This window comes from Oncorhynchus kisutch, linkage group LG24, assembly GCF_002021735.2.
Source record: "Oncorhynchus kisutch isolate 150728-3 linkage group LG24, Okis_V2, whole genome shotgun sequence".
Lineage (NCBI taxonomy): Eukaryota > Metazoa > Chordata > Actinopteri > Salmoniformes > Salmonidae > Oncorhynchus > Oncorhynchus kisutch.
This window is the reverse complement of record NC_034197.2, coordinates 16,698,384-16,724,054: the sequence shown is the minus strand read 5'-3', so window position 1 is coordinate 16,724,054 and position 25,671 is coordinate 16,698,384. Positions and strand designations below refer to the sequence as shown.

The 25,671-nt window shown below is 41.5% G+C and overlaps 1 protein-coding gene and 2 pseudogenes across 2 annotated transcripts in view; all 3 read right to left on the bottom strand.

The window, feature by feature from the left end:
- The window catches only part of LOC109869431 (synaptotagmin-2), a 72,706-nt gene extending 58,848 nt beyond the window's left edge, over positions 1 to 13,858 (bottom strand). Inside the window, exon 1 of one of the 2 annotated variants that reach the window (XM_031803394.1) lies at positions 13,591 to 13,858. The gene's annotated coding sequence lies outside the window, so the exon portion shown is untranslated. The remainder of the gene's footprint in view (positions 1 to 13,590) is intronic. The other variant, XM_020459586.2, reaches the window with a different exon arrangement.
- A 1,926-nt stretch (positions 13,859 to 15,784) lies between these two features.
- LOC116356991 (ADP-ribose glycohydrolase OARD1-like) lies at positions 15,785 to 17,487 on the bottom strand (annotated as a pseudogene).
- A 2,094-nt stretch (positions 17,488 to 19,581) lies between these two features.
- Positions 19,582 to 25,671, bottom strand: part of LOC116357030 (guanylyl cyclase-activating protein 2-like) — an 8,832-nt pseudogene continuing 2,742 nt past the window's right edge.

Genomic DNA, 25,671 nt, shown 5'->3' with positions numbered 1-25,671 from the left:
GGAATATTAATATGATACACACCAATGGGTTGTTCTTAATGTTAACCATGTCAATTCAGGACTCTCTCCACAATTTGACACCCTGTTGTTGCCTTGGTGCAGAATATTCATCTCACTGGCTATTCCTGCTTTATAGAACCATATAAAGCAATGTAACGCTCACTGCTCAGCGATCTAAGCAGATGACAAATCAACAGAGCAAGAAAAAGTGTGATGTGAAGAAAGCGGGACATCAATTACGTGGGAGGAAAAGAGTTGTTGCCCGCTACCTTAAAAGCAATTCAGCCTCGTAAGAATCACAAGGGTGCCTTCCTACCCCAACAGTTACATCAGTTCTATCACACACACAGTCTACAACACAGTGTCATGCACAGCAATATCATACGGATATGGAGTACAAAACCAGCCCACAGCTTGAATTGTCATCATTTCGTAAAGGAGTGAGACAGCCCAAATGAATAATTTACCTTGCTCTCTTAACTGTCCACCATCATGTCTATAAGGGTTTCCGTCACAAACCAGATGGATGAGAAGAAATGATCAAACCTGACTTGAAAGACCTTGTTAGGGATATGTAAGAATGGAGCAAGGAGCCACTAATACCCTTTTCCTCAGCAAATGACAGCCTTGCAGCCTGTTGATGGACCGTTTATGACAGTCAGTCAGGGTTGCTGTTCGGGAACTTCAAGAACAGTGGCAAAGATTGTCGGGCCAAGCTCTTCAACTTTTCTTTGAGCGATCCACCTTTTGACACTATAGGCCTTCCTCTCTTCCCTCATTCTCATGCAGCAACATCATTTGGACAATGTACAGGTGGATCAACAGACTGTGGTTCTTGAGTCTACATGGTGTGTTATGCTTTTTAGTAGTGTAAATGGATAATTGTACTCGGACCACATTTTCAGTATAAATCTAATATACTTTTGTTGGCAATGGGATATGGTTGCTTTGAGAGCTAGCTATCAATAATATAATAACTTAAGCCTGTGATGCAATGTGCTCTATTTTCTCCTCAGTGGGCAGGTGAATGCATGTCCGTGGGAAGATGTTTTGGGGTGGGAGTACTGTCGACATGTGGTGCCGCAGCACCCTCAGCACCCCTACTTCCCGCGGCTATGAGTGAATGTGTTTGTTCATGATAAGAACAAGGCGATGGAACACGGTCAGAGATTGTTATACACCTTGTATGAATCGCTGCAGGTCTTACAATGGTGCTTGGTACAAATTGGATAGTACAACATGACAGAGCGGTCTCCTCTTTTGTTCCCTCACTCTATTTAACACATCTATTTTTACATTCTGAGCAGAAGTCAGAAATTACACTACACAACTACTCTAAACTGCGAAGGACTCAGAGACATGCTGCAGTAAACACAACACTCGGGCTCAATAAACAACTTGACACAAAGTAAAGTCAATTATACCAAAGCATTATCCATCATCGTATTCAATATATGTACCAGGCATTGACAACTATGATTACAGTGACCATAAGAAGGACAATTGGTCAGCACAAACTTACAACTGGTTTATGTGTTCAGAAAGCTCTTCACAAATTTGTTTAAAGATTATGAGAATGAGGAGAGTGTGATTAATTTAAGCCAATATTGTATGTTAAATATGATAGGATTTGATGTATTGGAAGAGATGGGCTGGGAGCCTTAGAGCCTGACCAATTTGTTGTCAGGACTGGAGAAATCTAAACGCCTCTGCAAGCTGCTTGGAATTTAATTGAAAAGCCCATGGAGCAGGACACACAAAAACCATGTCACAAAACCATGTCATAAATAACTATATTCTATTATATTCTCTTTTATACTGTACTTTCATTGAGCAGTCCAAGGTTAGCTAACTGAACAAAAACTGATTTATTCCATTTGGGACTTGAGAGTCCCACAATATGACAGAATCACCCAATTGATTGCCTTGCAGAGTAATAGGCCTGCCTTCTTAACAATATGGTGGGACACACAATTCAAGTTGTCCTAGGAGTATAAATGAACTTCACCCCCGTATCTCATTCAATAGTCGTATTTCTTTAGGGGTGATATCTGCACAATGGCCAGAGAGGGGAAGGTCACACAACACCTCTCTCTTCTAATCTAAACAATCTTACGTGACCTGCCACTCAAACACTTTTAATGGGGAACTCTACATCAAGGTTGAATGTGACCTTCAGAAAGAATTCATACCCCTGGACTTATTGAACATTTTGTTGTGTCACAGTATTCTTATTTTTTCTCTCACCCCTCCACAGCTGCGGGAGGTAGGGGTGCTGAGGGTGCTGCAGCACCCACAGAATACAAATATATACAGTACCAGTCAAAAGTTTTGACACACCTACTCATTCCAGGGTTTTTCGAAAAAGCTGCCATCAAGGTAAAGGGTAACTACATGATCCATATGTGTTATTTCATAGTTTTGATGTCTTCACTATTATTCTACAATGTAGAAAATAGTCAAATTAAAGAAAAACCCTGGATTATGTATTTTTTTCACACTAAAGTATTGCATTGGGTCTTGGGTTTTATTTCACCTTTATTTAACCAGGTAGGCTAGTTGAGAACAAGTTCTCATTTGCAACTGCGACCTGGCCAAGATAAAGTGTAGCAATTCGACACATACAACAACACAGAGTTACACATGGAATAAACAAAACATAGTCAATAATACAGTAGAACAAAAGAAAACAAAAAGTCTATATACAGTAAGTGCAAATGAGGTAAGTTAAGGAAATAAATAGGCCATGGTGGCGAAGTAATTACAATATAGCAATTAAACACTGGAATGGTAGATCGGCAGAAGATGAATGTGCAGGTAGAGATACTGGGGTGCAAAGGAACAAAATAAATAAATAAATAAATACCAGTATGGGGATGAGGTAGGTAGATAGATGGGCTGTTTACAGATGGGCTATGTACAGGTGTAGTGATCTGTAAGCTGCTCTGACAGGTGGTGCTTAAAGCTAGTGAGGGAGATGTGAGTCTCCAGCTTCAGAGATTTTTGCAATTCGTTCCAGTCATGGGCAGCAGAGAACTGGAAGGAAAGACGACCAAAGGAAGAATTGGCTTTGGGGGTGACCAGTGAGATATACCTGCTGGAGCGCGTGCTACGAGTGACATCTTGACATAAGATATTTAAGCTTTTCATTTGTTATACATTTCTTGTGGGGTATTGTGTGCTGGCCAGTAACACAACATCAATTTGATCCATTTTAAATTCAGGCTGTAACACAAGAACATTTGAAAAAATTCAAGGGATGTGAATACTTTCTGAAGGCACTGTATATTGTATGTAAGGCAGCTCTTACACATTACAGCATCAGTAGTATCCTCTAATTAACTATGTCCATCCAGGTTCATACTCATCAAATCTGTTCAAACACAAATGAATGTTATTAAATGGAAATGTTTGTTTGGTGACGTCAATGGAAAATGTGTTGGTTGTTTTACCTCAGAAAAATATCATACAATTCTTGAAAATGAATATGCCACAATACAAGAAAAGCCATTCCCTTAAAAGCCATTTCCATTCTTTCTGTATGCACAACAAAAATATAATGTATTCTTGTGTTCTGATTGAGTTTTCCATTCTGTTATTATTATGTGTCTCTCTCTGTGAGTTCTAAAACCAAGGGGAATGTGACAGGCAGGAAGCAGCACTGATGGCGCCTACAGGATCTGCTCTGTATGCCGTGTCCTTCCTCTGCTCACTGGCCTCCAAAACTCAATGAATTGAAACAACCTTGTCGTTGAGCAACCACTCAGAGCCATTAAAGGACCAATTCCACTCTCTCTGGCAAACTTTCTCCCAGCACTGGAATCTGTGTTTCTTTAGCATCTGTTTGGTCAATCAAATAGGTAAAGCACAGTACTAGAGCTAGCTAAATAGAAATATATAATATAAAGGGGATGGTTTTTAATGTGAGGTGATAACATAATTTGGTCAATACAGTGTAGTAACAATATTTCTAAGAAGGTATTGAATTAGTTAGGTCTAGTAGCTTCTCTGAAATGGCAAAAACATCACTCCCACATTCTTAATGTCAGATGGTCAGTTTTCCCAGTACTGCTGGGAGATGGCAAATCTGTTTTTGCACTGTAAAGAAAGGCCCCTGGGAGTGGAATTAAAACTGAGCCAGAATATTGTCTCTTCGTTTTTTTGATTTTGGTGGACAGAAGATGTAAATAAACATTGTTTATGTTTAATAGTGTAACACTTGCTTGGAGCGTGTATATGGAGAGAGCTTAAAATCAGAATGTATGCCAAATGCCCTTTTGAAGAAACATCCATGCAGAACATGAATGGGAAACCAGAAGCATGACAACTTTATGATCCCATCACCCTAAAGCCTTCCGCGTGCTTTGGTTTGGCTGAGGGCCTAGTGTGCTCGCATAGTCCCTTAAAAGACATTCACTTGAAAGACGAGAAAATGCAGCAATAGTACTGTTTCTCCATCTTGAGACGCTGTAGCCGGCATACACTCCCTCAAAATAGTCCTCAAGAAATCTGTCATTCATTTAGAAGTTTTTGCCGAGGAGATTTTAGTCGCACAATGTGGTATTTCCCAAGTGAAAAAATGTGCATGAAAATGGGTTGTCTATCTTTGAATGACAACAAACACTTAATTGAAGAATCAATACTGTTGACCAATGAAGGGGTGTAGACTTCGGCATGTCTCGAGCAAAAAATGTGCATACACGAATAGCCTTTCGGAAGACCAAAACTTCACAAAATGTCATAATATATGCACAAACTGATCGGAACTGTTTCGGATGAGAAGCATGCGGATGCCTTAAAGCTCCCATACTGTAGCAGCCTACAAATCACCCATAAGGTGCAGGAGAGAGGATTTTGGTCATTAGGTATGGAAAGGAAAGTCATGAGCATGGATTTGAGATATACACTTACCTTTCTGGAGGGACCACACCTCTGTGCTTGATATCAGCTTTGCACTGCTGCAGTGGGTATACAGGGTAATTTGTTTTGTAATTTAAGTCTGATCTGGTGGCTCTCAGGAGACGGGAATGAGATTGCAAACATTACAAGCTCCCCAGCTGTGCTTTGGGAGATTCAGGGCCGACACGGGGTGCATTTCAAATGCCTTTGTGTTCTTCCTCAACCTACAAACAGACGTTGGCAGCCAGATCTTAAAGGAAACTATGACAGTTCTTACTTCGCAATTTCTACCACAATGTTACCTGTGAGAAAACTGGACAGACATGAAAGGGCTCTTTGATTGTGTTTTTTTAAGGAGCAACAAAATCACAGGAAACAGTCAACAAATACATAAATTGAATTTCAGAGTGTATTAAACTATAGTTTTATAGAGACACTACACCTGCGCAGCCACATGCAGTATCTCAGAGCAGTGAAGACTCACTGAGGATTTAGCAAGTTACAGTGCATTAGAATGGATGAGATGGGGGGAACCACAGTGATGGGTAGGTGAGGTGACAGAGGTGCTCCCAGGTGGTATGACATGGGTGAAGAAACGGGCCAGATTATACAATCACCAGTGACAGCAGAGTCCCAGTGGGGAGCCAGCTCTGACAGGGATAGTGACCTACTGTAAACTCCAAAAACACACCACCATCTTCTTGGCCAAGACCTGCCACACACGCACAGACACACATGCCCTCCCACAGGCACGCACACTCTTACTCTCACACACAAAGGCACCCACACAAATATATACACGCATACACACGCACCGCTCACATTGCTTGTGTGAAACTGCAGTGTGGAATGCATGACTGATCTGGCAGAAAGTCTCCTCTGCAGGGAAACAGTGGTTATAAATAAAACCGAGGAGAGGAGGCTTTGAAAGCTTTTATTGCACACTCCTCACAGAGAGAGGAAGGGAAGGAGGCTTCATAAAAAGGGTCTCGCGTATACTTACATAACACTCAAGGTCCCTGTCACCATCTCAAGAACAACATTTTAAAAGGGGAGGATTAGCCTCGACGAAGGTCCCAACACATCAGTGAAACACCCATAGTATCATGCCCCCGTTGGATCTGTATGTTATCACCAGACGGGTCAAATAATAAGAAAGCATTTTACAGCAAATTGGCTGATTATGAACAGACTGAGTCAGAGAAAGAGGGCCATGCAAAGAAAAGTAGTGTGTTCTGGCACGCAGTATAGTGGAAGGTGATTGGATAATAGGGGCCAAGAGAACAGATGGGACAGGAACACAGAGAATAACAGAGCAGAGCTGGACCAAACAGCTGAGGGTGCTTCCTCTGAATATGCATCCCCTCTTACCTTTACTCCCTGGCCCTGCTCCCTGCTCCCTACTCCAAGCAGTTTTGCGTCTCTCTGACTGACTATGTCTGATAGAAATAGAAACACATTGGGTCCTGTGCCCTATTTGCTTTTGCATGAAAATATGTCCAGAGCTCAGCATGCCTTCTGAACAGAGATTTCACACAAGAATAGGCTGGCTCCGTTCCAGCAGCATTGCTGTCTCTACCGCTCATTATATTCTTCATACCGGAGGTCCGCCTTTTGCTCCTCCCCTTTCTCCTCCCCCTCTGGATTAATTATGCAGCTCAATGCAGCACTCTGAGTCCCGGCTGCAGCTTGCTGGCTCACCCCCACCCCCATTCTCCCCTACACACCGCAACTACATTATACTACATCCTCTCGTCTCTCCCTTTCTATCTCACACTCTGTCACTCTCTTGCTTTATCACACACACTCTCATTCTCTCCGTCTCTATCTCGCTATCTCTCTTTTTTCTTTCTTGAATTTTTCCTTGCGTCGTGACCAAGGCTGGGACATTCTTCGGTGCAAGAATGCCAACACACACTCACTGATGACACACAACACACACATCACAGTGCTTGCTCTAAGCGCCATTGTGCGGGTAGCAAGACATGCCATGTAAGACTCATGCTAAGATTGATGCTATCTCGATCACTAATTTGTCAGGCTATAAGAACATTTCTGATACTGGCATCATGGCATTTATCATATTAATGTTATGTGTTGTCATAGACATGTGCATTTATTGTAGCGGATGCTCTAAAAACCACAGATTGGTAACTAGAGGCATGCAGCCCTTTTGTAGGATGGCAGATCAATTTACAACGTCTAAACATTTTCAAAATGTTGGTTAGGGCCCCAAAAGGGCTCTGACTATATGTATGGATGTGGGTACGCAGACCCGCGAGCCACTGCCCCCCCCATGATGAGTTCAGAGCCACCCCCATCAAATTTGTGCATCCCTGCTCTAAACACACAAAGATTAGAAAAGCAGCAATTACACACATGGTTAGCCCAAACATAATTGGACCAAGAGAACCCTCTATTCTAATTCTTTGCTGTCCAATGTATTTGTGGACTGACTGGGGAGAGTCCACTCTATTAAAATAAAGGCCTTTGATATACAGGGGATGAAACAAGTGTTATACAAACTACACTACTTCACCAAGTTAAATCATTCATTTCCAGCACAGGGTAGACTTTTCCAGAAACAAATGTCCAACCTAGGATGTGTTCAGCCCTGCTTGTTTGCAATGAACACTGAGTGTACAAAATATTAGGAACACCTGCTCTTTCTATGACATAGACTGACCAGGTGAATCCAGGTGAAAGCTATGATCCCTTATTGATGTTACTTGTTACATCCACTTCAAACAGTGTAGATGAAGGGGAGAAGACAGGTTAAAGAAGGATTTTTAAGCCTTGAGACAATTGAGACGTGGATTGTGTATGTGTGCCATTCAGACGGTGAACGGGAAAGACAAAAGATTTAAGTGCCTTTGAACGGGGTATGGTAGCAGGTGCCAGGCGCACCGGTTTGAGTGTGTCAAGAACTGCAACACGGCTGGATTTTCATGCTCAACAGTTTCCTGTGTGTATCAAGTATGGTCCACCACCCAAAGGACACCAGCCAACTTGACACAACTGTGGGAAGCATTGGAGCCAACATGGGCCAGTATCCCTGTGGAACCCTTTTGACACCTTGCAGTGTCCATGCCATGACAAATTGAGTCTGTTCTGAGGCCAAAAGGGGGTGCAACTCAATATTAGGAAGGTGTTCCTAATGATTTGTACACTCAGTGTGAATCTGAGGTAACAGGTAAACAATCGGCTGAAATGAGAAGTTTAGCATGGTGTGCTGTGGGGAAACAAACTTCAGAGTCCAAACACTCACCCAGCTGGGCATAGCAGACTCAAGCCCGCTTCAAATAGAGGAACACTGATTGAACATCAAACCCCTCAGGGGAACTAATAACTCTAAACAACACCAAATACACAGTCAGTCAGCTACTTCAGCATTAGATCAACATGATAGTAACTAAGATCAAATAAAGCAGATAAGCCTCTCATGCCTCAGCCACTGCCCCAAAGGCAGACAGTGGGATGGAAACATAACTGTTTGAGGAAGCAGAAATAACTTGGATCTTCAATTTCCTAGATTAGCACTGCCCTGTATCTCAACCGTGTGTCTAGTAGTTTTCTGGACAAGGCATCCCATAGTTAGGCTTAACCTGTTTGATTCAAAATGCATTAGTGTCTAGAATGGAAAGTTGACCACTGGGCTCGGTGTAAACAGAACTAAAAAGCCAAATGAACAAAGCACATCAACAACGCATCAGACTGCTATGAGACAAACACAAATGATTTCTGGTCATGTGTTTGCCTTTCCATTGTTGTCATTTCAACATGTCCCATAAGGGAGCTGGCTTTATTTGCCAGGGCATTAGGCTAGCCTACCCAGGGACAAAAGCATGTGATGTGTGCAAATGCTCCTAATGGGAGAAACATGGAGGTGGGAGAAAGATTATGTGCCATACAGCGGTACTGGGGTTATTGGCCACATTTGGCATGGTCTGATATGGTTACAGTATGCTTGTACAGTAAAATAAATTACAATCCCATGACTGAATATACCAGGTCAAATTGGGCAGAACTGAATGTGCAGTATTTATAGGTTTATATAATGCAGGAATGCCTTAACATGAGATGAATTGCCCTGTATTGTCCATTCTCTGAACATTCTATAGCACACTTCAAGTACCCCAGAATCAGCATAACAGAAAGACATATCAGGTCAAGTGGAAAGAACAATTGTGTTCCTGCTTTTTTGGTTGCTGTGCTGTTCGTCAGCAGCCCTCTATGTCGCTCTGCTGCAGGGGTCTTTTCAGTGCATGGAACCGGATGGCAAGAACACAGCGGGGGCTGGGCACTGCAATGTGCTGCAGTGCTCCAAGCTTTGTACCGCACACCCACTCGCTCTCCCTCTCCCTCATATACTTCCGCCCCGCTCTTTCCTCTCATCATCTGTCTCCCTTATTCTCCATCTCTTTTCACTTTCCTTTCACGTCCCCTTCCTCTCCCATCTTTTTTCTTTTCATCCTAATAATCCCCTCTATTTCTGTCTTTCCTCCATCACTCACTTTCTATCCTCATGCTCACTTTGAGCACACATTTCCCCGGGGTGTGTGATGAGGTGCCCTGGTCTTGGTTGCTAGTAATGCACAACTATACTGTTCTCTCCTCTCCTCCCGCACGCAACTGTATTTTTCAGGGTGACACTTCATCAAGGAGAGAATGTTCACCGTAATCATTTGATATGTCCTCTATTTTCCTCTACTGTCTCCTGTATTCTTTCTCAGTGGTAGCAATACATAAGGGCTGGATAACTTCTGTGAATATTCATTGTGCCCTTCTGCATATCATTTTATCCATTCAAAGCCTTATATTTTCTCATTATAAAGCTCTGGCTCCATTTCAGTCCATTCAGTTTTAATGTAATGTAGTTTGGTTTGGTGGAATGCTCACAGTGCAGAATTGGCTGACATGCGGAGCTAAGCACTATGCTAACTGTGGTGTCAGGGTGACAGCAGTGTTGGCTCCGCTATATCGCCTTCACCATCAGTAACAGGGGCGCACTAAACATCACGTGTCACATAATCTGGGACAGGGGGTGTCACACCGAGAGGATGAGCAATGACAAGACTCCTGACACTTCTGCTGATCTGCCTCTTCCTGAGGTGCTATTCACTCAATGGGTACAATGGATTGTATACCTGCAGAGGTGAACCTAATGATCTATTAACCCAAAAGTCCAAAGCTTCTAAAAGAATGAACACATAATGTCTCAATTCAAAACAATGGAATTCAAATGTTTTAAATGAGACTTATTTATCATTACCTTCAATGACCTGATGGTAACAAAAACATTAAAATCTATTTTGTTACAGTGCATTCGGAAAGTATTCAGACCCCTTCCCCTTTTCCGCATTTTGTTACGTTATAGCCTTATTCTAAAATGGATTAGAATTTTTTTTTTCATCAATCAACACACAATACCTCATAATGACGGAAGTGAAAACAGCTTTAGACATTTTTGTAAATGCATTAAAAATAAAAAACAGAAACACAATATTACATTAGTATTCAGACCCTTTGCAATGAGACTCGAAATTCAGCTCAGGTGCATCCTGTTTCCATTGATCATCTTTGAGATGTTTCTACAACGTGATTGGAGTCCATCTATGGTCAATTCAATTGATTGGACATGATATGTCTATATAAAAGGTTCCACAGTTGACAGTGCATGTCAGAGCAAAAACTAAGCCATGAGGTCAAAAGAATTGTCCGTAGAGCTCCGAGACAGGATTGTGTCGAGGCACAGCTCTGGGGAAGACAATGCAGGGGTGGCTTCGGGACAAGTCTCTGAATGTCTTGAGTGACCCAGCCAGAGCACGGACTTGAACCCGAACGAACATCTCTAGAGACCTGAAAAAAGCTGTGCAGGTACCATTCTCCATCCAACCTGACAGAGCTTGAGAGGATCTGCAGAGAAGAATGGGAGAAACTCCCCAAATACAGGTGTGCCAAGCTTGTAGCGTCATACCTAAGAAGACTCAAGGCTGTAATCACTGCCAAAAGGTGCTTCAACAAAGTAATGAGTAAAGGGTCTGAATACTTATGTAAATGTGATATTTCGGTTTTAATTTTTTCATAGATGTGCAAAAATGTCTAAAAATCTGTTTTTGCTTTGTCATTATGGGGTATTGTGTGAAGATGGATGAAATTGTTTTTTCCCCCATCAATTTCAGAAAAGAGCTGTAAACGTAGAAAAATGTGGAAAAAGTCAAGGGGTCTGAATACTTTCCGAATGCATTGTATATCACAGGACATGTCTGATATTTCATGACCTTATTCATGATCTGTCTCTTTCATAGGAGTGATTGGATATTAAAGTGCCATACTATTTCATTCAACAGTCAGGTTCCATCCTTCAGCTGCTGTGATTCGTCCTCTGACTGAAGACCACACTGATTCCAGTCCTTCCACTAGCTGTTCTATCCTGATTACAATACTCAAATGATTTTAGTCAACAGCGAGATATCCACTGTTTCAAATCCCGCTATGCTGATTCAAGATAAGTACCTTTTGGGCTCCTTCAGACTTCAGTGGATCTCAACTTCTCACAATTTCAGTCTTATAGAGGACAGCAGCTAATACTTGGACACAGTGAGGGGTGTCACTGCAGCGTTGCTATTAGCAGCTGGGTTTTCTCAGCAGTGCTATCTCAGTGTCTTCCTCGGCATGATGTCTCTACCCTGCAGGGAGTCTCTCAACCTCATCCCCAGGATAATGTGAAGAGGAACAGTCTTCCATAATTCCATGGATGTCAATGGTCATTAAAGTGGTGTTGGCATAATAATTTACCTCATCTGAAAAATATACATTAGTTCATAAATTACTCATTTTCCAGAATGCAAAATCTAAGCCTATTATGAATAGTTTGGTCATTTTTGAAAAATGTATGTTAAACTCAATGAGTCTAGGCTACGCAGTGGTAGGCCTACTCCAGAATCAGCACGGTTTCCATTTGAATATGATTGTTCTGTGTTTTAATGTGTGATTCATTGTGGCCACTTGCAAGCACAGGAACGGATGTGATAGTTGCTGAAGTCGCTCACAGAATTGGGGAAGTACTACTCATCGTCTATCACTATGGTACTAGATGGCAGTGCTACAGTGTGTGTGGTGTAGTGTAAAACAAAACGTTGGTTTGAAATATTGAGGATGGGACACACTAAAATAGCTTTGCAGTCTCTCAGAGAAAGAGCCACAAAAGGCAGAGAGAGACTGATGAATAATAAAGTGTGCTTCTCCCTTTCTGGTCCACAACTGCCACGGTATAGTGGATATGCTCACAAAGCTGCTATCGTGTCTCTGGGAGATTGGGTCAGACCACGACAGAGCAAGGATCTAGGGGTCAGCAGCTCTGGTCAGGAGAAGATGGGTCCCCAACCCTCCCTAGCTTTCCTCCTGGCCTGCCTACTGAGTGGGAGTATCCTTTTCAATGACAGAAAGAGGACATGGTCTGTAAATCCTTTACAAACACAGATTCTTCACACTACTTTCCCAAACGAATACTGAACCTGGTTTCCAGACTGAGTAAATAGCCTACAACTGTGGAAAGCAGAACCTCCCCTAAAAATAAACAGAAAATCATTAAAAGATCATCTTCACTCATTTTACAGTACTATCTTATTCACGTCGCAAATCTTTTAGATAGGCTACAGATGAAAGAAACAGCGCCTACTGCTGGCCGCTGTAGATTAGTCAAACAGAAAAATGTCAAGGTCATAATCACATCAAATGACATCACGATGAGCAAAATAGAAAAGTGTAAATACACCTCAAGTCGCAAGAAAATATATTTGTATATTGAAAATACCCCATCTGTCTGTTAGATTGCATTATCTGTCCAGTAGCCCTTCATAAAATCTTTAAAATGCCCTTAGCCTTCACTTTCCTCTGCGGTTCCTACTGTGTGACCACTGAGGGGTGAGAGAAAAACTCTCCTCTTTCCATAGAAGGAGATTCCTCCAGCCCTGCATACCCTCTCTGTGAGATAGTTCACTGGGGCTGCAGGCACAGACTGAGCCCTAGTGAACTATCAAGTTCTCTACACACCATTTCGAATTAAGACAGATCAATCTCTACACACCATTCCTAATGCACGTGTTATCTAAGCAACCCAAATGCATGCACCATTATATCCTTATTCACATACAGCTGCACACAAAATGAGAGTCCACACATAGGAGTGCGCACATCGTCCCCTTTTGGGATTATCATTATGCAGTACATTTGTTTCACCGTGAAATGATGCACCTGTCCACCTGACCTCTCATTTGAACCATCAACGTCAAACTTCAAAAATGTTTTTTTTATTTTTTTATTTAATGCCTCGTCCCAGGAAACTTCAAGTTTGCTCTGAATTCACAAAACTGCATGGTTATGTTAAGTCCCCCTGTCCCATGTCAGCAAGATGCTGGGGTCTGGGGAAGCTCCACTATCTATGGACTGAAATGGGATACTGCTGCACTTGACAACCGTGTGCACAGAGAGTAACTTGGCTTGGAGCATCAGAGTCCCGCTCAAGCCTTCTCTCTCCTTCCCTGTCAAGTCTCAATTATGGAAACATTTAAAAATAAAAAATCTCTAAATGAATGATAAATTAATTAGCTCCAATATGGCATTATAATTATATCAGGAAAAAAAAGAACTTCAAAAGCATCCCACCAGCAGATGTGAAAAGCAGTTTACCTTGTGTGCTGGGTCTCTTCCTCCTCAGGGCAAACGTCTCTAGCAGCTTCAGGGCACTGAGATAGATAGAAAAAAAGAGAATGAATATTCCTTCAAGAATTACTTTCTCTTATTTCCAGTGTTAGAATAATGGACTAGTGCATAGTTCTAGAACACTGTGGACTCTTGCCTCACATCCACACACACCCTAATGGATTACTACAGTAAATTAATACAAATCAGCTCCGGGGAGGGATAAAAACTACACACACACAGCAGTTTTTTCTTCACTCGTTCTGCTGTTTTTTTTTATGCTGTATCAGCCTGTATCGCCACCTCATTGGCTGAGCTGCTCTTCAATAACATAAGCGATGTGCTTTAATTGGGAGGGGGCAGTTTCACGGTGCATCAGGACCCCTCCCCCAAGCTCTTCTTTTCTCTAAAGTGGACAAGAGTGCCGAGCTCTACAGATTCATACACAGAGCGTAAAAAAGAAGGGAAGGGAAGATGGACATGAGAGAAACAGAGTGAGTGTTAGGAGGGAGAACTAAGGAAAGTAGCAAATCAGTGAGCTGCTATAGGACAAACACAGGCAAGCCGAGCTATGATTCAGTGTATTTCCATGGTTAGGATTTTTGAGACACAAGCAAAGACGACCACTGCATTTCTGCAGTGTGTGATGGACCTATGCAGTACAGTGATGTTCAGGCCAGATAAAAGGGAGACTTCCCAGGGCTCGATGCAGAGTACAGTCTAATCGCTGTGTTAGGGGGATGGGAGGAGGAGGGGTTCAAATGCAGTGATGCCCGAAAGACATCCAGCCAGGAATAGAGGAATCAAGGTAGCCGCAGTGTACCCAGTGACAAATGCATTTCCCTCATGAATTATTGAAGGTGCCCCAGAAGGCATGGGGAGTAGGTGGGGGCAAAGCCAGGCAGCAGACTACTGCTCTGTCTTTTCACTAGAAGACCTGTCAGACTGTACACGGTCTAGCTAACTATTGTACGCTCACGTTATCATAAACATATTTTGGTTTATAGTCATTGTAAATGGCAAAATATGCTATTCCTTTCAAGTAATGTAACTACAGGCAATCCAGCGAAAGGATGGCTGGTTGTGTGTGCATTTGACTCAAGTTTCATGTTGTAGAGGAGAGCTTGATGTACTGGAGGGCTTAAACATAAGATGGTTCTGTGGGTTTGACTTTGTGGTGTCAGATTCCCTATACCCTTCCCCCACCCTCCCTTACATCTGGCGCCGGCATCGTCTTTCAGCTGCTTTTACAGTACGGTACACTCAAGATCAACATTACATCATACAATACCGTGGCCATATCTGCCGCAGCTGCAACCCACTATGTCTTTTGTGATGGTCATAGCATTAGAATCACATTAAAAGGTAGCGTTCAGAGTCCACAGCTTCAAGCTTGTGACTCATGAGCAAAGCCTGATGCACAGCCCTAGTCAGTAGATGAAGAGATGGGTATTAGGAGTGACTAAATGTATTTGTTCAGATCATCTGTCCTCCTGTATGGTATGACGGGTGATATTGATACATTTAGTCATAAGGTGAACGTGATCGATAGATGACGTAACACCATTTACACTGGACAGTCAAACATATATACAAATTATAAGAACCACAGGTTCAGCTAAATGTATGCAACACATTTGATTTTATTACTGCAAAATAACAATCTAGTTTTCATAAGTCATGCTCATGTAAGGTACTTGTACATTACAGGGTATTTACAGCATATAACAAATCTGTATAGATCACACCACAGAAGCCATGTGGAGAAAACTATAATTGGTGCCCCCATCTGGTGGAGAATAGCTCTACTAAAGGATCATAATTAACATGAAAATATGCACTTGTAATTTCAGAGAACCATCACACACAGGGGTAAAATAAAGATTAGGCGGTAAAGGATATGATTCTTAAAAGTAAAGTGCTACATTTTGTGATTTCATTTATTCACTTTTGAAAGTAAACATTTCAGCAAACTTTGCACAGGTGCATAGCCGTATGCTGAGTAAACTTGGCAATTAAAAAAATGCACGCTGTGTCAATCAACACAATATGGTCTGAGTTTTATTTCACACAAAACCCATTGTCATAAGAGTTGAAAAACACAGGCTTGGAGCCTATGACAAAGGTGATAGAGAATATAACCATAACAAATGTCCCTGAAACATGATTTACTTTGGTTTACAGAGAACATCAATGGAAACTTGGTTTCCCTGTGGGTTTTACAGGGAGAGTATACACAGTGATACTTATATCTGTGGGCTGGAATACCTGCTTAAGCATCTCCTCCACTTTATCCCAACTCAGTCGATCAAGGCCACAGCCGATGCTGTAGAATAGAAGGATAGGAAACATGGAAGTTGAGTCAGCATACCAACAATATGCAAATTAATTAAATGTCAACATAATGGTGATTTTTTTAAATGTATTTATACAAACCGAGGCATTGATATTCCAGTTACTCCATTTTGTAAGCAATGAGACTTCATGTCCACAAGGCTCTGCCGTAGGTTGTCATAGGTAGGTTTGTGGCTGTACTTTTCTTTTGTAATCTGTAAGATAGACACACCACAAAAGATCACTAATAAAAAGGCTTCATATGTTTCAGTTGGTTGGTATATAGCGCTAAGCATCTTACCAGGTAGTACACAAACGCTTGTTTCTTTTCAGTACAGCACATTGCCCTGGCACCTTCTCTGAAGAAAAAAACCAGTAGACAGTGATCTTGATCAATGACATTGGCTTATGATATATACTATGCCTTCTATCTGTAGTGCGAACTTTGAAGTGAAAATGGCACGTCACAAAAGACGTCCATAGCATGCAGAGTGCATAATAACAAACATGAATACACAGGACTCACTCTGTTTCTTCAGCTCATCTACTCCACTAAATTGTTTCTTGAATTTGACAGCGATGCCAGCCCCCATGCGACAGTCCTCGCTGATACAATGGGCCAGGACCTCATCTTCACGACAGGAGAACAGGTCCCCCTTCACATGATGCAGCCTCCAGCCGCCTTCTGCATTCTGGCCAAGAGAGGGTAGCATTACGCCACAGGACCAGACATCAAGTATATAGATAGCTATACCAAAGAGTTTTCTAACCTCGGTCCTTTACATTTGCTCCAGGTAAGTAGTTAGCTTGCTAAGTAGGACTGTAAACAATAATATGGGCATTGTTTAAATGCCATTCAATATGGCGGCATTACCTACCAGCTAAAAATGGTGATTTCTAATTAGATTCGGACCATATGCTTGCTTACAGCTGCACTGACAGGATTCCTGTTTAGACGACAACCCAGCACGATAGGAAAACATACCTCACTCTAGGGAAGACAAATGTGTTGTACTCCGAATTGTCCCAACTGCTATACAAATAAGATTGAATGACTTCTAAAACACTAGAAGTCGTTCAATCTTCTTGGTGTAACAGTTGGGATAATAGGCCAATTCAGAGTACAATGCATTTCTCATTCCTGGATTGAGGTACATTTTCCGAGCCATTTCTCGCGCTGGCTCTGTGGTTCAATCTAAACAAGAAGCCGGTCAGACCAGTGCCGCTGTAAGAAAGCGTAGGCTCGAAATCTATTCTGGCTCATTTAGGTGTTTTTATGATGGCCACTTACCTTATATTTGTCAATAGAGCTCACTGGCTCTTCAGATACAGTTGACATTATACGACAGGTAAACTGTAATCAACCATGTAGAGGGAGGGATAGGCAATTGTTGTTAAATGAAAGTACATTTGATTATTTGAACTGCAGTATTAGCTAGCACTACAACAAGCACATTTGGCTGCCTATGCATAAGGCTAGCTTTGATGTATTTTTCTTAATTTAGCAACTTACTGAGCTAGCGTCAAAGTCGTTCAGTTTCTCTTTCAATTTAACCAGATGTGGACATTATCAGCTAGCAATCGACTTCCTCTTGTGTCACATATGGGAATTCGTCCCAGTATATCCAAGGCGAAACTGCTTAAACCAATCCAATCATTTCATATCAAAGGTAGGAGGAGCTAGAGGCCATTATGCTCGTGCTCCAGTACCTCCACTATCAATATTTATTTTTATTTTAACTAGGCAAGTCAGTTAAGAACAAATTCTTATTTTTGAAAGAGCCATTAAATGAATAGTGCATTTAGTCAGGGCCAGGGATATATAATAGGCTTGCATACCATACAATAGGTCGTTTGGGTGTTTATTTAATCAGTAATGCCAGAGGATTGTGGTATATGGCCAATATACCATGGCTAAGGGCTGTTCTTATGCGCAATGCAGAGTGCCTGGATACAGCCCTTAGCTGTGGTATATTTGCCAAACACTGCAAACCCCCGAAGGTTACCTTATTACTATTATAAACTTGTGTTTGTCATAACAATGGTTTATGGTATGATATACCACAGCTGTCAGCCAATCAGCATTCAAAGCTCGAAGCACCCAGTTATAATTAGCCCTTGATCATCACTCCGTTACATTACATTAGGCCTACACAAGTCGTTGGATGAAGGCGTCTTCAGTATAGCCGCAACACTCGGTCTGACATTAACACGCATCACTGGTGGTATGGTTTTGGAAGCATAAGGACCATATCTTTCATATTAGCGAGAAAAATAATTAAAAGTTAAATTGATACACACCTTTAATTATAAGGTTAGGGTTCCCATACAGCCATATTTCCCATGTTACAGTGCTTGTTTATGGAAAACCGATAGAAGACAGGTGGACTACCTGTGCCAATTAGCTGTCTGCATCTCCGAACACCTATGTGGGGAGCCCACAACGTGTTGTCACTTGAATATTGTTGGCTGTAACTGTTAAAACAGTTTACAGTAAGTGCATGTGTATTTTGCATTTGTTTAATTATTTTAATGTGATATGAAAGTAGAGGGTTTCTAGAACCGTACCGCAATTGAGAATCGATTCACTTTTAGATGGTGCATTTGGCTGTTTTGGCTTCCAGAGCCAATTCACCCTTTAAACGAACCTGTAGGTCCTTGGACTAAGGAGTAACGTTACACTTCTTTTAGTTCAATATTGAGCTAGGTGTTTATTATGCAACTCATACACATTTACTGTTCAATGAATATGGATTTCAAGTCAACACACACAAAAAGAGAGTGGTGCCCTAAAGTTCTAAAAATGCAAAAATGGTGCAAGAATGTAATAAGACTGATACCGGTGTACTATATTGTCAGCTCTAATTAAAACCTCATCAGTATAGCCCCCAAATCGGATGGATGCTTTTTTGTTTACCAGCAAAACATAATTGCAAAATAACTCTACGATCTGCCTGCATGATTGTCTTTTTTCAATCATGATGAGATGAGAAAAGTGCTCCCTTTCCTGCACGGACCTGCACACAAAATGCAATCATGAATAGTAACACACACAACCATCAGGGCAAACAGAAACACATGATATGTACACATTAGGGATTTAAAAAGAGAATGGTGTGTTTGCTATTTATGGGAGAGGAGAGTTATTAGAGCAGTGATTTCCTCTGGCCTCAGAGTCAACAGTCTACGTGCATGGTGGTAGTGTCTGCCGGCACAGGACAGCTGAAGCTGCTGGTAGATGGATTCACTTTTGACTGAAAGTAGTCCAGAAACTTATTGCAGAGGTCCAGCTTCAGAGCTCAGCTTCCAGAGGTCTCATGATCGTCCCCAGGGTCCAGTCCATTGTTGTCCATCTTCAGCACTCTCATGTGCCCCTCCTGGCCCCTCAATGAACTCATCCAGAGACAGCTCCCCGGAGGAGAGAGAGTTAGCATTACCCATTAACTAGTGAAACCAAAACACACACACACCGAAGGAATAACCATTACTCACCCATGGTCCAATTTTCTAAATACTCTGGAATGTGTTACACCCATTAATGACTAAGTCGCTTTGGATAGAAGAGCCTGCTAAATGGCATATACTGTATATGTGTTACACACAGTCATAACGGTATGGAAATCACAGTGAGAACCTGCTAAATCATTAAATTATTAAAGCACAGATCAAACTGTCAGAGAACAGTAAGGGGGTAAAGAAAACATCCTCACCATCTCCGTTTTCATCCACCAGTTCGAATATTCTGTCAACCACTTGATCTGGGGTCAGGAGGTTACACTCTGAATCCAGTTCTCCATGACAGGCTTTCTTTAGTCGGTAGATGGACTGAGAGAAGATAACATTTTGGAATTATATCCCATATGTATACTCTACATGTCTATAGAAATACTCTATTTTATTTATCATACACTAATCTTTCAACGACTGGAAAATGTTGGTTGTTACCTCTACAATCTCCAGCAGCTCAGTCTTGTCAATGCAGCCACTTCCATCTTTGTCGTACATTTTAAAAGTCCACTTCAGTTTATGTTCCAACTTGCCCCTCAAGACCAGGTTAAGGGCTGCAACATACTCTAAAATCAATTGTGTTGTCCTGCAAAGGGGGAAAAAATCATAACAGATTGAAATGATACTCATCAATAAATACTGAAATGAAGAAAAAGGTGTTCAACAGTTATCACTTGAAAGACAACATGTGGACACTGTGGCCCTCAAAGGCCCCCCATCAGATTACTGTAATCTGTATACTACTCACTCCGTTCTTGTCGAAGGCGCGGAACATATTCTCATATAATCCGCTGCCTCCTTGTTATTAGTAACGCCGAAGAAGCTCTTGAACTCGTGCATATAGAGTGTTCCACTTGGGCACTCCACCACAAACTTCTTATACCACTCCTGCAGCTCTGCAACATCAATTTCCTGGTCTGAGTCACTCCTCACTCAGTCGCTGACCCATCACGGAAATAGTAGTCAAATACTTTGAAGAGCCTCTTTAGAAGGTGTTGTCTCATTTTATATTGGACTCCTTAGTTGAAGAGGTTGTCACTCATGATTTAAAGTTGTCTGTCAGTCAGTGGTGTAGCTCTACTCTTTGGACGCTCCACAACAACAACAAAAATTCTTCCAACTATGTCTCCATTACCATCACAACTGCACCGTTTGAATCCATCCACTGTGTCTGTACTATTACTAAAGAAAAATGCATAAACAAAAATAGTGCAACAGAAACAGTGAGTTAGTATTACCCCTGGTCTGCCAATGCTGCACTGAGGGTAGAAACTGGGCAAGGACTGTTGTGGATCACATGACACAAGGGATTAGGAATACATACCCACTGTCTGGATCAATTAGTTCATAGTGAGATCATGAGAAGATTTGCCTTTGTCTATCTCCTAAATATTGCTCAAGGGTCAGTATGGGAAATCCTGCCAGTCCAAGGCAAGTGAGCTGCTAGAACTACTGCAACAGACAGGTGCTGAACAAATAATAGGAATAAAGATGTTTCAAACTGCTAACTGAACTGGTAATGTAGACTATTATTAACCTAAAAGGAAGAGCCGTTGACTTGACATCAGGGTAACAGTGTGACATGAGGAAATTGATCAACCTAAAGAAAAGGTAAAGGACCAGTTTCCCAGACCCAGATTAAGTATAGTCCTGGACTAAAAGGCACTTTTAATGGAAACTATCAATTGAGATTTTTTTCTCCCCTCCATGGCGAGGTTAAATCTGGGTCCAGGAAACTGGCCCATAATGTCACCTCTGATTCAGAGGGGTTGGGTTAATGCAGAAGACACATTTCAGTTGAATGCATTCAGTTGTGCAACTGATTACATATCCTCTTTCCCTTCCCTATTCTAGCCAAAATAATGGACAACTGGGAAATTTTACACATGCCCCTAAGCATGATGAGACGTTAATTACTTAATTAACTCAGGAACCACATGTGTGGAAGCACCTGCTTTCATATTTTTGTATCTATAATTTACTCAAGTGTTTCTTTGTTTTGGCAGTTACCTGTACATTGAGTTATATACAGGCAAGACCCAGTAAATTCCCTGGTGAAATTTGAAGTCCATGAGCATCATTAAGCAGATCACATTTGTCAAGTAGGTCAAGGTTTCCCAAAGTCGGTCCTGGGGCCCCCCCTGAATGCACGTTTAGTTTTTTTTGCCCTAGCACTACACACAGGGTTGGGTAGGTTACTTTCTAAATGTAATCTGTTACAGTTACCTGTCCAAAATTGTAATCCGTAACATACCTTTTGGATAAACCAAACTCAGTAACGCAATCTGATAACATGCAGTTACTTTGATTACTTTCCCCTTACGAAGCATTAAAATAAGACAAGCATGTATGTTACCAATTGAACCAGATCTATTGCAGGATAAATCAATGTCAAAGTTTACATAGCTGGCCATATATGGATGTTACATTTTACTTTATGGGTTGGTTATGTAGGTTTCTTCTAACTCTTTCGCTTCCTACGACATATAATAATACAATGAAATGATATCTTTACATTATCAAACAAGTCTATCAGAATTCCAGTCATGTTACCCCTTGATCTTCAAGAATAAGACTTGGAAATATGGAAGTATAGACCAGCAAAATTGTTTTACCTGAGCATAACCCCAAAATGACTTATTAGCCAGCCCTACACTGTTGTTTATGATTTTGTTGTCATGCAGTACTGATTGGGCTCATTGATTAGAGTTGAAAAATAACGCTCCGCTCATGGAATGGCATGCTTTGAGCACTACTGAAAGTACTATTTACATGGGAAAAATGAATGCTGCATTTGCCATAGGCCGATTGTTCAACTTTTTGTTGGTGACATTTTGATATATTGATAATGTGCAGCTGTTTAACGGGCAAATCCACAGATGAAACAATAACAAAACAGCCTGCCTCTGTTTGGTAAAAAGCTGAGGGATGGGCCTGGAGAAATGTAACCACTCTCAGATTAATAGACAGAGCTATGGATGGAAGGTTGGTCATCCATGATATCAACATGATTGTTTTAAGCATGTTATGAGGCTATACATTTACAATGTTTACAAACATTGGAGGAAAACCAGCTTATATTTTGGGTTCTCATGGAGTGTGACAGTTGAACTAAGCTCACGAGGCATTTATAAATTATATTCTTCAAGAATCAATGGATATACAGTATATATCCAAAATGGATGTAGCAACTACAGATTGCCCCTTTAAGTCTATCAAAAGTGTGCGACTTTGAACGTGTGTCCATTAGGCCTATGGATTCAAAAAATGTATTAGCATGATTAAATTGAGCAATAAAAGCCCCTCTTTTATCCATAGGCTGGGATCCGCACTGTGCAGCTGTTACAAGAGCACATTGTTCACTTGGCTGTCCACTGGTTTCAAAAACAATTATTATAGGCAGCTCAAACTAGTTTAATTCAAACATTATTGGGTTCAAATACACATTTAGATTTGTGAACAGCCCCCACAACAACCACAATCCGTAAGGCGTAAATAGCTAAATGAGAGAGCAGCAGTGTGAATCACATCAATGTGCTATGTAGATAACAATAAGTAATATCTGTATCTCCGTAGACTACACCACTGCAGTCACCCTTACCTCCAAGTGTTTATTCAAATTGGATAATTTTGGGATGCCGACAGCAGCCATACCATTGAAAGACATAGCTTGGACGGTTAGCCTACAAAAGCCTATTCCTGCTTTTTTTCTCGCGATCCATCAACCCATTTGGTGTGTCATCATAGTGGTCTCTGACTTCTGGTCAGACTCTCTCAGTTCGAACAAATTCAAATTTGCGCCTTTTTGTCAATGCTTATTTGAATGAATTTAGAAAACCGAGAAGTGTCCCAAAACAAAATGTGCAATCCTCCTTTCTGAATTTAAAAGTAATCCTCGAAGTAATCATGTAGTTTTGCAAAAGTATCTGTAATCTGATTACAATGTTTTTCCTTGTAACGTATTACAGTTACCGTTTTTGTGTAATCCGTTACTCTCCAACCCTGACGACACAGCTGACTAAATAATAAAAACTTGATGAGTTGGTTATTTGAGTCAGCTGTGTAGTGCTAGAGCACATTAAGGGGACAACAATTTATCGATTTGCGCCTACATGTCGACTGTATGAATGTTGCCAAATTAGTGACTTTGTCGCTATATTTAGTGAGTATTCAGACCCCTCTAGCAACACATTTTCAAAAAAATCGAGCAACTTTTTCTGGTGTTATTGGAGACTTTTGGAGACTCTGACGTGCAGCGGGTGTTGCCGTGGGCCCCACCCTGTCCCAAAGCGCTCACAGGCGGCCCTGTCCTCGCGCAGCAGTTCCTCCCAGCTGCAGTCAGAGCAGGAGATGTTCACCCTTCTGCGATCAGACTGCAAATTAATCACGCATGCGGGAAGCCGCTGCTGGCTGATCCCGCCCTGGCTTACATTCAGGGCGGGATGTAAATGTAAAATGTTCTTTGTCTAAAATAAATCACTGCACAAAAATAAATCACTTCATTTGACTCACACAGCCTCAGTCACTTACTTACACCTTGTCCACGTGTGTGTGCCTCTCTGTGACATAAGCTAACATCTAGCTAGCTAGCTCATCATGTCTCAGTCTAAACTGTACACTCAAAATACAGAAAGGAGTGGGAATCAAACCCTGAATTCAAAGGCTGGTTGAAGCCTTATTTGATGATACATGGGCATACTGCCTGTATTGTAAGGCTGATTTCTCCGCCAAACTTAGTGATGTAAAAACTCAAAAACATACTCAAAAGGCAAAGCCTTATAACAGTTCCACCCAAAACAAGCTGCCATTTATGGTTAAAAAAATGACTCTGCAAAAAAGGCTGAGGCCACCATGGCATTAGTTTATCGCTGAACACTGTTTGAACACAGGTTCAGCGATAACTAATGCCATGGTGGCCTCAGCCTTTTTGCAGAGTCATTTTTTAACCATAATGGCAGCTTGTTTTGGTGGAACTGTATAAGGCTTTGCCTTTTGAGTATTTTTTTGAGTTTTTACATCACTAAGTTTGGCGGAGAATCAGCCTTACAATACAGGCAGTATGCCCATGTATCATCATAATGGCTTCAACCAGCCTTTGAATTCAGGGTTTGATTCCCACTCCTTTCTGTATTTTTGAGTGTACAGTTTAGACTGAGACATGAGAGCTAGCAGCTGATGTGTTTAGCTTATGTCACAGAGAGGCACACACACAGTGGACAAGTGTAAGTAAGTGACTGAGGCGTGTGAGTCAAATGAAGTGATTTATTTTTGTGCAGTGATTTATTTTAGACAAAGAACATTTTACATTTACATCCCGCCCTGAATGTACCAGGGCGGGATCAGCCAGCAGCGGCTTCCCGCATGCGTGATTAATTTGCAGTCTGATCGCAGAAGGGTGAACATCTCCTGCTCTGACTGCAGCTGGAGGAACTGCTGCGCGAGGACAGGCCGCCTGTGAGCGCTTTTGGGACAGGTGGGGCCCACGGCACACCCGCGGCACGTCAGAGTCTCCAAAAGTCTCCAATAACACCAGAAAAAGTTGCTCGATTTTTTTGAAAATGTGTTGCTAGAGGGGTCTGATACTCACTAATATAGTACAAAGTCACTAATTTGGCAACATTCATACAGTCGACATGTAGGCGCAATCGATAAATTGTTGTCCCCTTAATGTGCTCTAGCACTACACAGCTGACTCAAATAACCAACTCATCAAGTTTTTATTATTTTAGTCACTGTGTCGTCAGGGTTGGAGAGTAACGGATTACACAAAACGGTAACTGTAATACGTTACAAGGAAAACATTGTAATCAGATTACAGATACTTTTGCAAAACTACATGATTACTTCGAGGATTACTTTTAAATTCAGAAGGAGGATTGCACATTTTGTTTTGGGACACTTCTCGGTTTTTCTAAATTCATTCAAATAAGCATTGACAAAAAGGCGCAAATTTGAATTTGTTCGAACTGAGAGAGTCTGACCAGAAGTCAGAGACCACTATGATGACACACCAAATGGGTTTGATGGATCGCGAGAAAAAAAGCAGGAATAGGCTTTTGTAGGCTAACCGTCCAAGCTATGTCTTTCAATGGTATGGCTGCTGTCGGCATCCCAAATTTATCCAATTTGAATAAACACTTGGAGGTAAGGGTGACTGCAGTGGTGTAGTCTACGGAATACAGATATTACTTATTGTTATCTACATAGCACATTGATGTGATTCACACT